General features: G+C 44.2%; 1 protein-coding gene across 2 annotated transcripts in view; it reads left to right on the forward strand.

Annotated features, from left to right (window-relative positions):
- The window catches only part of LOC140206253 (mucolipin-3-like), a 71,265-nt gene that overhangs the window by 453 nt on the left and 57,667 nt on the right, over positions 1-13,145 (forward strand). The gene's annotated exons all lie outside the window — the stretch shown is intronic.

Here is a 13,145-nt window from a genome sequence, read left to right on the forward strand (position 1 = left end):
TGCAAACTATTTTCCTATCTAACTATATGGAGTTCTGCTATTCAGTTGGAGTTTGAAGCTTAATTATTGCTTTTTATGAATAACTGTGTGTGTGTGTGTGTGTGTGTGTGTTGGGCAATCTGATTTTATTTTGCGAGTTGATTGTTAGATGGTCTGTAAACTCACAAACGTCGGGTACCTGTCCTGTAAGTCTAGGGTTCATGACTACCAAGTCTACAGTTATGCCATGTGGGGACATGGGTTATATTTTTCTTTGTGACTGGTTAAGTAAAAATATACATTGTGCTGTTGGTACTGTGATTTGCACTTTAGCCCTGGAGAAACACTGTTTGCTCTGTACATGGACGATTGATGACAAGCTGGAATGTGTCTGTGTGGAATAGTGCAGATAGAGATGTGATGCAGTTTGTGTTCTGTTGAATGGGTGAGTGGCCAAGTGGAATAAAATGTGCTGTTTTCTGTGCCCTGTGGATATACATACAGACTTTATACTATGTTGTTCTGGGAAAGTACTGCTGGGATTAGGCAGGATTACAATTGGGTTTGAACTAGATGGGTTAAAGGGCCTATATGTGCTGTAATGGTCTGATTTTATTTGTTTTAAGAGAAAAATCTCTCCTTGAATATGGTGGAGGAGCAGAATGGAAAGCAAGTTTGGTTTGCAGGTGCAGCAGGCTATCAAAGGCTGCAAATGTGTCAGAAGGGCACAGCTGGGAACAGACCCAAGTACAAGACACAGACACTGAAGTACTAGGGACAGGACTAGGATACAGGGCGGTGGCAAGGACATGGACAGGAAAATGAGGAACCTGGAACAGGACTAGACGAAAGAGCTAGGAGCCCTGGCTTGGACTCTGAGCTAGAGACTGGACAAGGATCCAGTACCTGGGTCTTGCCTCTGGCTAGGACCCCAGAACTAGGCAAGGACGAGGCTTGGCAGGCAGGCAGGACGAGGCAGAAATCTACAGACTTGAAGCTTGAGGCTGGAGACTTGGCTTGGTAAGAGGCTGGAGGCAAGGCACAGATCACCTGGGCAGGGCGTGGATCACCACCCGACAGAGGCAAGGGACAGGAAGGGACAGAACCAACCCCAGGTAACAGCAAGATGGCCTGGCTTACCTGGGCAGAGGCAAGGGACAGGAAAGGAGCTAGGTACAGGGTGGCTCCAGGACAAGGTGGCAAGGCAAGGTAAGACAGAACTTCAGGCAAGGCGAGAGTGACCAGCAAGACAAGGCAGGGCTTCAGGTGAAGAAACAGAAGGCAGAGGATGGGATCCAAGGAGTAAGGACAGGAACAATCCAGTGGCCACACCCTGGTCTCTGGAGGTATTTATGCAGCCAGCCCCAATGAGCATCAGCTGACTCAATTAGAGCTCAACAAGACAGAAACAGGGTAGATAAGAAAACCTGGAGCAAGGGTCGATGGACTGGACCGTGAACCGGAATATGGACTTTACGGACCGGACTATGACAAAATGGAATAAATCCATAAGACATAGGAGCAGAATTGGGCCATCTGGCCCATCGCGTCTGCTCTGCCATTCAATCATGGCTGATCCTTTTTTCCTCCTCAATCCCAGTTCCTGTCCTTCTCCCCATAACCTTTGATACCATGTCCATTCAAGAACCTATCAATCTCTGCCTTAAATACAACCAATGACCTGGACTCCACAGCTGCATGTGGCAACAAATTCCTCAATATAATCCTTTGGCTAAAGAAATTTCTCCACACCTTTGCTTTGAAAGGGTGTCCCTCTATCCTGAGGCTGTGCCCTCTTGTCCTAGACTCTCCCATGATGTGGAAATGTCCTGCAAGTTAATCTTCAGGGTGATCTACACAAGGGCACCCAAGTCCCTTTGCATCTTAGATTCCTGGATTTTCTCCTCATTTAGAAAGTGGTCTGCACATTTATTTCTACTACCAAAGTACATGACCATGCATTTTCCAACACTGTATTTCACTTGTCACTTGCCCATTCTCCTAATCTGTGTTAAGTCTTTCTGCATCTTGCCTGTTTCCTCAACACGACCTGCCCCTCCACCAATCTTTATGATCTGCAAACTTGGTGGCAAAGCCATCTATTCCACCTTCTAACTCATTTATATACAGCATAAAAAGAAGTGGTCACAACACTGGCCCCTGTGGAACACCACTGGCAGCCAACCAGAAAAGGATCCTTTTATTCCCACTTGCTGCCTCCTGCCAGCCAATGCTCTAAATTTTAGTAATTTTCCTGTAATACCAAGGGCTCTTAACTTGTTAAGCAGCCTCATGTGTGGCACCTTGTCAAAGGCCTTCTGAAAGTCCAAATATACAACATCTGCATCTCCTTTATCTATCCTACCTGTAATCTCATCAAAGAATTTAAACAGGTTCGTTAGGCAGGACTTTCCCTGAAGGAAACCATGCTGACTTTGTACTATCTTGTCCTGTGTCACCAAGTACTTCATCACCTCATCCTTAACAATTGACTCTAATATCTTCCCAACCACTGAGGTCAGGCTAACTGGTTTGTAACTTTCTGCTGCCTTCCTCCTTTCTTAGAGTGGAGTGACATTTGCAATTTTCCGGTCCTCTGGCACCATGCCAGAGTCCAATGACTTCTGAAAGATCATCTCTAATGTTGACTCTTTCAGAACCATAGGATGCAGTTCCTCTGGTCTGGGTGACTTGTGTACCTTTAGTTGTTTCAACATTTTGAGCACCACCTCTCTTGTATAGTAACTGCACCTACTTATCTTCCTTCACACGCTACATTGGGAGTGTTGGCCTTCATTGCTGGAGGGATTGAATTTAAGAAGGAAGGTTATGCTGCAGCTGTACAGGGTACTGGTGAGGCTGCATCTGGAGTACTGCATGCAGTTATGGTCTCCTTGCTTGAAGGATATACTGGCTTTGGAGGTGGTGCAAAGAAGGTTCATCAGATTGATTCCAGAGATGAGAGGGTTAGACTGAGGAGAGAGTGGGTCACCTGGGACTGTACTCGTTGGAATTTTATCATTCCAAGTGTTAAAAGGCCTGACAGATTAGATATGGCAAAGTTATTTCCCATGGTAGGGGAGTCTAGGACAAGAGGGCATGACTTCAGGATTGAAGGATGTCCATTTTGAACAGAGACGTGGAGAAATTACTTTAGTCAGGATGGTAAATCTGTGGAATTTGTAGCCACAAATGGCTGTGGAGGCCAAGTCATTGGGTGCATTTAAAGCAGAGATAGATGGGCTTCTGATTAGCCAGGGTATCAAAGGGGAGAAGGCAGGGGAGTGGGCATGACTGGAAGAATTGGATCAGCCCATGATTGAATGACAGAATGGACTCGATGGGCTGAATGGCCTACTTCTATTCCTATATCTTGTGGTCTTATGGAATTCAGAAGAATGAGAATTTAAGGCATCCATTAGTCTTGCAAGTTCATGGATCTGCGCCTGGAAAGTCTTCACTCTCCAGGGTGCAGGCCTGGGCAAGGTTGTATGGAAGACCAGCAGTTGCCCAAGCTGCAAGTCTCCCCTCCATGACACCGATGTTGTCCAAGGGAAGGGCATTAGGACCCATACAGCTTAGCACTAGAAGAATGAGAAGATCTTGTAGAAATGTATAAATTATGAAAAGGATAGATAGGCAAATTGTTTCCACTGGTAGGTGAGACTAGAATTGGGGGACTATTATCAAGATTTGGGGGAGTAGATTTAGGATGGTGATGAGGAAGAACTGTTTTACCTGGAGAATGGTGAATCTGTGGAATTCTCTGCCCAATGAAGCAGTGGAGGCTACCTCAGTAAATGTATTTAAGACAAGTTTGGATAGATTTTTGCATAGTAGGGGAATTAAGGTTTATCGGGAAAAGGCAGGTAGGTGGAGATGAGTCATGGCCAGATTAGCCATGATCTTATTGAATGGCGGAGCAGGCTCGACGGGCCAGATAGCCGACTCCTGCTCCTATTTCTTATGGAAATAAGATTGATCTGAGGCAAGGACAGTGGATATAAACCCATCCAACATGGATGGAATAACAGGCCCTTCAGCCCACAATACTGTGCTGACCTTTTAACCTGTTTCACAATCAATTTAATGCTGCTCTCATTCCACAATTTTTCTTACATCCGTGTACTTGTATGAGTCTCTTAAATGTCCCTAATGTATCTGCCTTTACTGCCACCCCAGAACAACATTCCACTCACCCACCACTGTGTAGACTTTCCCTATACTTTATTCCGATCCCCTTAAGATTATGCCCCCTTGTATTAGCCATTTTCATCCTGTGGAAAAACCTCTTGCTATCCACTCAATCTGTCTCTTAACATGTACCTTTGTATCAAGTCTGAAGGGACTGAGCCCCTGTGTCAGGGAGAACACATGCTATTGATTCAATGCTCAGTTGATGTTATACCCCTGCCGATAATTTGAGTGTCCAGCTACAGAACAGAAATTGGTTTTGTGGAAATGTCAGGTTGGATGTATTGAAGACTGCACAATATTTCTGATCTAAGTTCAACCTGTTATCAGACTCCTCATACACTAAAGATGAACTCATTTTATGTTGTCTACCTGCACAGCATTTGCTCTGTAGATGCAACACTATATTCTGTAACCTGTTGTAATTGTGTATGAAGTGATCTGTAGGATTGCATGCCGAAGCTCTTCATTGTATCTCATACATGTGACAATAATATAACACGGAACACTACAGCACAGTAAGGCTGATCGGCACAATAACCTGCTCCAAGATCAACCTAACCCTTCTACCCCCTCCCCCCCCCCCCCACATACCCTCCGTTGTTCTGGCATTCATGTTGCAAGCTAAGGGTTTTTTAAAAATCTCCCTGGTGTATCTGTCTCTATCACCACCCCAGCAGCATATTCTATGCACACACACTCTGTAAATCTCCTCTGCCCCCTCTAAAGCTTCCACATCCTTGCTATAGTGAAATGACCAGAACTGAACACAATACTCCAAGTGTGGTCTGACTGGAGTTTGAAGCTGCAGCGTTTCCTCGTGGCTCATGAACTCAATCCCTCAATGAACGAAGGCCTCAACACTGTATTAACCACCCTATCACTTTGGATGGCGACTTTCTGTGGACAAGTTCCTCGGCACTGCTATGAATTCTGCCATTAACCCTGCATTTGACCTTCAAGTTTGACCCTCCAAAGTGAAGCAAAGGGCTTTACAATTTGTTAACCCAGCACCCAAAAATGCCTTCATCCCACTGGCTTGCCCGTGGCAGAGGGAAGTCTGTTGGTATGATTAGACTGTAGTTGGGTGCCAGGACTAGTCACCCATCTGTCAATGCACCATAGATTTCAAACTGTTTTGCATGTGTTAATATCAAATCTAGCTCGGTGCATAAATTATTTAAAACCTGTTCTTTGAATCCTATCTGTTGGCTGTTCTTTATTTGACTGTTCTTTCAACACCTGTTTTCACTTATCAATATCCCTTGGCAAAGGGAGTAAGGAAGTCAAAAGTCTCTATGATTAATAAGGGGCACACACAAAAATTGCTGGTGAACGCAGCAGCCAGGCAGCATCTATGGGAAGAGGTACCGTCGACGTTTCGGGCCACGACCCTTCGTCAGGACTAACTGAAAGAAGAGATGGTAAGAGATTTGAAAGTGGGAGGGGGAGATCTGAAATGATGGGAGAAGACAGGAGGGGGAGGGATGGAGCTAAGAGCTGGGAAGTTGATCGGCAAAAGGGATATGAGAGGATCATGGGACTAGGGAGAAAGAAAGGAGGGGGGGGAGCCCAGAGGATGGGCAAGGAGTATAGTGAGAGGGACAGAGGGAGAAAAAAGAAAGAAAAAAAATTAATAATTATAAAAAAATTCCTTTCCGCTGAACACCTATGCTCTGTCCGCCAGAGAAAGCAGGATCTCCCAGTGGCTACACATTTTAATTCCACGTCCCATTCCCACTTTGATATGTCTATCCATGGTCTCCTCTACTGTCAAGATGAAGCATACTCAGGTTGGAGGAACAACACTTTGTATTCCATCTGGGTAGCCTCCAACCTGATGGCACGAACGTTGACTTCTCTAACTTCTGTTAATGCCCCACCTCCCCCTCGTACCCCATCTGTTACTTATTTTTTATTATTAATTTTTTCTCTCTCCTTTTTCTCCTTCTGTCCCTCTCACTATACTCCTTGCCCATCCTCTGGGTTTTCCCCCCTCTTTCTCCCTAGGCCTCCCATCCCATGATCCCCTCAATCCCTTTTGCCAATCACCTGTCCAGCTCTTGGCTCCATCCCTCCCCCTCCTGTCTTCGATCATTTCGGATCTCCCCCTCCCCCTCCCACTTTCAAATCTCTTACTAGCTCTTCCTTCAGTTAGTCCTGACGAAGGGTCTCGGCCCGAAACGTCAACTCTACCTCTTCCTAGAGATGCTGCCTGGCCTGCTGCGTTCCACCAGCAATTTTGATGTGTGTTGCTTGAAATTCCAGCATCTGCAGAATTCCTCATGTTGGCATGTTTAATAAGGGGTTGAGTTTGGTAGGATTGCTTTCAGAGAGCAAAGGTTGAGTTTTTTATATAATTTTTTCTCAGCATAACAAAACTTTCATCTTCCAGATACACTTACATTTACATTTCTTCCCCTCAGATATCAGGCATCAGAACACTTCCATCAAAATATAGACATCTCCACAACATGCTATGCAAGAGCCCTTATTAGTATAGCAGACAAGTTTATAATCTATGTACTGCAGAAAAGGTTGCCATGTTTTATGAAAACTATTTGTTTTTGAGTGTACCATACATGTCAAAGTCCAAAGGAATGTATTCCATGATTAATTTACGCCTACCAAAAAGTCCAGGGGTCTATCGGATATCCAACGAAGTAAAATGTTCTTCCTCGCACAAAAAGTCAGGATGTTAAAAAGTTTTTTCTGATGTGCATTAATAATATGACCGCTGGGTAAGCCCAAGAGAAAAGACACTGGGTCCAGTTCAGAATCTTTTCCATTTCACCCAAAATATCACTCCAGTATGCCTGAAGTTTATGACAAATCCAAAACCAGTGGGTGAAAAGTTCCAGTATTTACATGTAGAACACATTGGAGAAAGCCCCATCTTAAATTTCGAGAGATGGTCTGGAGTCAGATGGGCTCTATGCAGAATTTTGAGTTGCAATGCTTTAGTTCTATTACAAACTGATATCATCTTTGCACTATCACAGATGTTTTCCCATGTATCAGCTGTAATTTCTACTCCCAGCTCTTCCTCCCAGACTCTTCCCAGCTGCTTAGCCTCTCCACAAGAACATTCCCTCAGGATGCTGTAAAAAGTACTAATAGAGTCTTTGCGCTTAGAACGAAACACCCTCTTTTCTATGTCAGAACTATAGAAATCAGTTAATGTTTTTTCTGTGTATAATCTCTTATCTGAAAGAAATTTTAAAAAATCCTTGTTGGGTATGTTAAATTTCTGTACAATTTGACTAAAAAAACATCATCGTTCCTTCATCAAATTTAGATGGAAAATACCCTTAGAAATCCAAAGTTTAAATCGAGAATCCATTATACCAGGCTGAAAATCTGGACTGTCGGTTACTGGAGTGAAGGGTGATATTTTCTCTGCATTGCCCTCAATTTGTCACACCACCCTCCAAGCCCTGACTGTATTAATTGTTATTGGATTGTGACAATATTCCTTAACTAGTTTCATCTTATTGAGGAAAAGCAAATTAATAAGAGGGCATTTTGCTTGAGAAGCTTTAATGTCTAGCCAAATTGAGGAGGGGTCCCTGCAAACCCAGTCAACCACACAAGATAAAATGGAACTTAATTGATATCTTGTGTCTGGAAAATCCAGACCCCCTAGACTACTGGGAAACTGTAACTTGGACATTTTAATTCAGGGTCTTGTTACAGATGAAAGAAACAAACCAGCCATTTGAATATTTGTTGGGTAAAAATGACTGGAATCATTTGTATTGGGTAGAGCGGACGAGGAAGAATGTTCATTTTGAGCAAGGATATTCGGCCAAGCCAAGAAATGGGAAGAGTGCTCCATCGCTCAAGATCCTGTTTGATTTTGTCAAAGAACTGTAAAGTTAGCTTTGAACAATTGATCAAATGTAGGTGTGATAAATATGCCTAAGTAAACAAAACTGTCTGCGGCCATTTAAAGGGGAAAACACCCTGAGGGTCGGGTACCTGCTGCAGATTCCCCAGAGGCATAGCCTCTGATATAGTAAAGTTGATTTTATAACCTGAAAAGGCACTAAATGAATTGATGCATTGCATAAGGTGGTGCACTGATATAACGGGGTTTGATTAGAAAATTAGAACATCATCTGCATACAATGTAATTTTACGTGACTTTAGTCCTATGTCCGGAGCAGATATTTTGGGGTCTTGCCGAATAGCCTCAGCCAATGGCTCGATCACTAGAGTGAAAGGTAGTGGTGAAAAAAGGGCAGAATACTAAAATTATCCGACCTAATACCATTAGAGAGAATCGCAGCCAAAGGGTCATTATAAAGAACCTTCACCCACTTAATAAAATTATTGCCCAAACCAAATCGTTCTAAAGTGAAAAAAGATATGGCCATTCGACACGATCAAAGGCCTTTTCTGCATCTAAGGAAACCACCAAGCTGTCCACTGCCTGTTGCTGACATGCCTGAATCATATTAAGTAATCTTATATTGTCAGATGATCTACGGCCTTTTACAAAACCCATTTGATCCTCTTTTATGATAAAAGGTAACAGTTTCTAATTGCAATGCTAAGGTTTTAGATAAGATTTTAAAGTCAACATTTAACAACGAAATAGGCCTGTAGGAGGCACAATCTTCAGGGCTCTTTCTTTTCTTAAGAATTAGGGAGATATTAGCTTCTCTCAATGATGGTGGGAGGAGACCGCAATTAAATGCATGATTGAACATGTTTAGCATAGGCTCTGATAATAACCCTGTGAGCGCTTTATAGAATTCACTCGTGAGTCCATCAGGACCAGGGGCCGTCCCACTTTGGAGCTGTCTCACACCTTCCTGTATCTTATGTATAGATAATGGAGCATTGAGGAGGGACACTTGTTCAGAAGGAATACCTAGGAAATCTAAATTCCTGATAAAGGACTCCATCCTAGATTGTCCATCATTCCATTGCTCAGATTGATACAGTTTAGAATAAAAATTCTTAACCACAACATTAATCATTTTAGAATTACTAGTGAGGGCTCCTGTCCCATCCCTAATTGAAGCAATAGTCTGAGAGGCATTCTTCTTTCTAGCTAAATAAGCCAAATACCTAAACAACAGGAATTCTGCAGATGCTGGAAATTCAAGCAACACACATCAAAGTTGCTGGTGAACGCAGCAGGCCAGGCAGCATCTCTAGGAAGAGATACAGTCGACGTTTCAGGCCGAGACCCTTCGTCAGGACTAACTGAAGGAAGGGTTAGTAAGAGATTTGAAAGTGGGAGGGGGAGGGGGAGATCCAAAATGATAGGAGAAGACAGGAGGGGGAGGGATGGAGCCAAGAGCTGGACAGGTGATTGGCAAAAGGGGATATGAGAGGATCATGGGACAGGAGGTCCGGGAAGAAAGACGGGGGGGGGGTGGGTGAGGACCCAGAGGATGGGCAAGAGGTATATTCAGAGGGACAGAGGGAGAAAAAGGAGCGTGAGAGAAAGAATGTGTGCATAAAAATGAGTAACAGATGGGGTACGAGGGGGAGGTGGGGCCTAGCGGAAGTTAGAGAAGTCGATGTTCGTGCCATCAGGTTGGAGGCTACCCAGACAGAATATAAGGTGTTGTTCCTCCAACCTGAGTGTGGCTTCATCTTTACAGTAGAGGAGGCCGTGGATGGACATGTCAGAATGGGAATGGGATGTGGAATTAAAATGTGTGGCCACTGGGAGATCCTGCTTTCTCTGGCGGACAGAGCGTAGGTGTTCAGCAAAGCGGTCTCCCAGTCTGCGTCGGGTCTCGCCAATATATAAAAGGCCACATCGGGAGCACCGGACGCAGTATATCACCCCAGCCGACTCACAGGTGAAGTGTTGCCTCACCTGGAAGGGCTGCCTGGGGCCCTGAATGGTGGTAAGGGAGGAAGTGTAAGGGCATGTGTAGCACTTGTTCCACTTACACGGATAAGTGCCAGGAGGGAGATCAGTGGGGAGGGATGGGGGGGACGAATGGACAAGGGAGTCGTGTAGGGAGCGATCCCTGCGGAATGCGGGGGGGGGGGAGGGATAGATGTGCTTAGTGGCTGCTTGTGTAAGTAAAGAGTTTAGTGTACAGCGTAGGGCTGTGATATTCTGTAACTTGGCTGCAGAAGGTTTGTTAATACAATCCTTCTCAGCTGCCGCAAGCCTTGCTTGCTCCAGGCCCTGCTGTTCCACAGCTTGTCGCTTCTCACTAGCAGAGTAGGAGATAATTAATCCCCTTGCACAGGCCTTAGCAGTTTCCCAGAGCATCGATGGACTACTAGCTGATTTGGAATTAATAGATGGGAAAGTTTTGAATTCGGAAGTAAAGTAGTGTATAAACTTATTATCTTTTAGAATAAAAGGATTCAGCCTCTAATGTCTAGATCATGCTGAAGCAAAGGCTGAGTGAATGTGCACAATCTGTGACCATAGTACCTGTAACTGAATGGGGGTTGGAATCACCACCTCAGTAGCAGGATGCTAGTTCTCCACTACCATCTCCTGCAGCACACAAAGTTGCTGGTGAACGCAGCAGGCCAGGCAGCATCAGGACTAACGAGGGGTCTCGGCCTGAAACATCGACTGTACCTCTTCCTACAGATGCTGCCTGGCCTACTGCCTTCACCAGCAACTCTGATGTGTGTTGCTTGAATTTCCAGCATCTGCAGAATTCCTCGTGTTTACTATCATTTCCTGTCACTCGCCTTGTATAGTCTCCTGTGCCTAGTGTCACCTTATGGACATGCTATCAATCAGGCTTAATATCACTGGCATATGTATTGAAATTAGTTTTGTGCAGCTGTACATTGCAATAAGAAACGTAGATTAAAAAAAAATCAAGTGGTGCAGAAAGAGCAAACTAGTGAGGTGGTGTACGTGGATTCATTTTCCATTCAGAAATCTGGAGGAGAAGCTGTTCCTGGGATGTTGACTATGGGTCTTCAGGCTCGTGATGGGAGCAATGAAGAAGAGAACATGTGATGGGGGTCCTTTGTAATGGATGCCACTTTATTTTTCTTTTTGAGGCATTGGCTTTTGAAGGTGTTCTCTACAAGAGACAACTGCCCATGATAGAGCTGGCTGAGTTTGCAATTTTCTACAGCTTTTTCCCAATCCTGTGCAGTGGCCTCTCCTTACCAGAACAAGATAGCTTGGTGGGCTAGTAGGCTTGATGTGTTGAGTGGCCTTGTGCTGTAAGAAAAGATGTGGCAGGATGCTGATGTGGAAACTTGAGGATGCTGCTTGGATTAGAGAGCATGTTTTGAGGATAGGTTGAGCAAGCAAGGGCTTTTTTCCCTCTGGAGTGAATGAGGATGAGAGGTGATGTGATACAGGTGTATAAGAGGATATTGTGGACAGCCAGAGACTTTTCCCAGGATGACAAAGGCTAATACCAGAGGACATCTCTTTAAGGTGATGGGAGGAGATGTCAGTTGGGTTTTTAGTGCTCTGTGCTGCCATGGGTGGTGATAGATGCCAATACAGTGGGGACATTTAAGTCTTGGAGACACATGGGTGAAAGAAAACTGGAGGGTGATGTAGGAAGGGTTAGATTGGTGGTGGAGTAGGCTTGTATAGGTTAGCACAATATTGTAGGCTGAAGGGCCTGTGCTGTACTGTTCTATGTTCTGAAACAAAAGCTTTGGGAATTGAAGTGGGAGAAGGGAGAGATTTGGAAATCAATCACCAAATTCTCTACTTAAAATAGATCACAGAAATCTATACAAGGTCAATGAGATGGCAAATGGATTGTGGCTTTTCTGGCAAAAGGGTTTGGTTTATTGGTTATTCATGTACAGAGGAACAGTGTAAGGTGTTTTGCATAGGGATCACTTCATCACATCAGGACACTGATGTAGTACTGGAGAAGAGAATACCAATGTAGAAGAGGGATGTCCGCGGTGAGAATGCAGTATGGTATCTCAGCTGCAGAGTACGGCACAGGCAAATAAATTGCAAGTCATGAGGTAGGTTGAAATCAAGATTCTGATAACAGTGAGATAGAAACAGTCCTTGTATTCTGCCCTGTGGGTGGGGGGGAGGGGGATAAAAGAGAATGTCTGGGTGGGTGAGGGTCTTTAATCATGCTTCCTGCTTTAGTGAGCAGTATCGATGGTCCATAGAGGGCAGGCTAGTTTGTGATGTGCTGAGGTGTGTCACAACTCTAGTTTTGTGTTGTTTTTTTTTTTTACCCCATTCTGTCTCCCCTCTCACCACTTCTCATCTGCTCACAGTCCAAACAGCACACTTTCATTCAGTGATTGGGATTGTCAAGCTTGTCACTTTGAAAATGTATTAATGAAAAGTATTTATTATTGTCACATTACCAAGATGCAGTGGAAAAAGCTTGTGTTGCGTGCTGTTCACAAGTTCAGATCGTACTTGGTGCATTGAGGTAGAACAGCAGTAATGCAGACTAATAAACAAGTGATTCTGCAAATCCCCACAATGCTGGAAGAGCTCAGGTGTTGGGCAGCATCTGTAGAAAGAGCGGATAGTTCAGGCCGAGACCCTTGCGCCTCAGCCTGAAACGTTGACTGTTTATTCACTTCCGTAGATGCTGCCTGACCTGCCGAGTTCCTCTGGTGTTTTGAGTGTGCTTACAATGCTCTGGTTACAGAGAATGCTCAGATAACAGTAAGGTGCAAACTCGCAATGAGATGTATTGTTAATGTCATATTGATAATGAAACACTTATGCAAATGGAGTGATAGCCCATTGTGCAAGGGTGAGGTATGAAATTTATCAGTTTGCAAATTGTGTGATTAGGGTATACTTCTGAAAGGAGAAGAAAGATATGACCGGCCAAACTTGAATCACCCTTTCCAAGCGAGACAAAACTAGAGGGTGGGAAGTTAGTATTTAAGAGGCACCTGCTGGACAACTTCAGAGGTGGATGTATGGAATGAGCTGCTGGTGAAAGCAGTTGAGGTAGGTACAATGTTGAAGAAAAACTATTCAGACAAATGTGTGGAGGAGAAGGGTTTAA

Source organism: Mobula birostris, chromosome 12 (genome assembly GCF_030028105.1).
Source record: "Mobula birostris isolate sMobBir1 chromosome 12, sMobBir1.hap1, whole genome shotgun sequence".
Lineage (NCBI taxonomy): Eukaryota > Metazoa > Chordata > Chondrichthyes > Myliobatiformes > Myliobatidae > Mobula > Mobula birostris.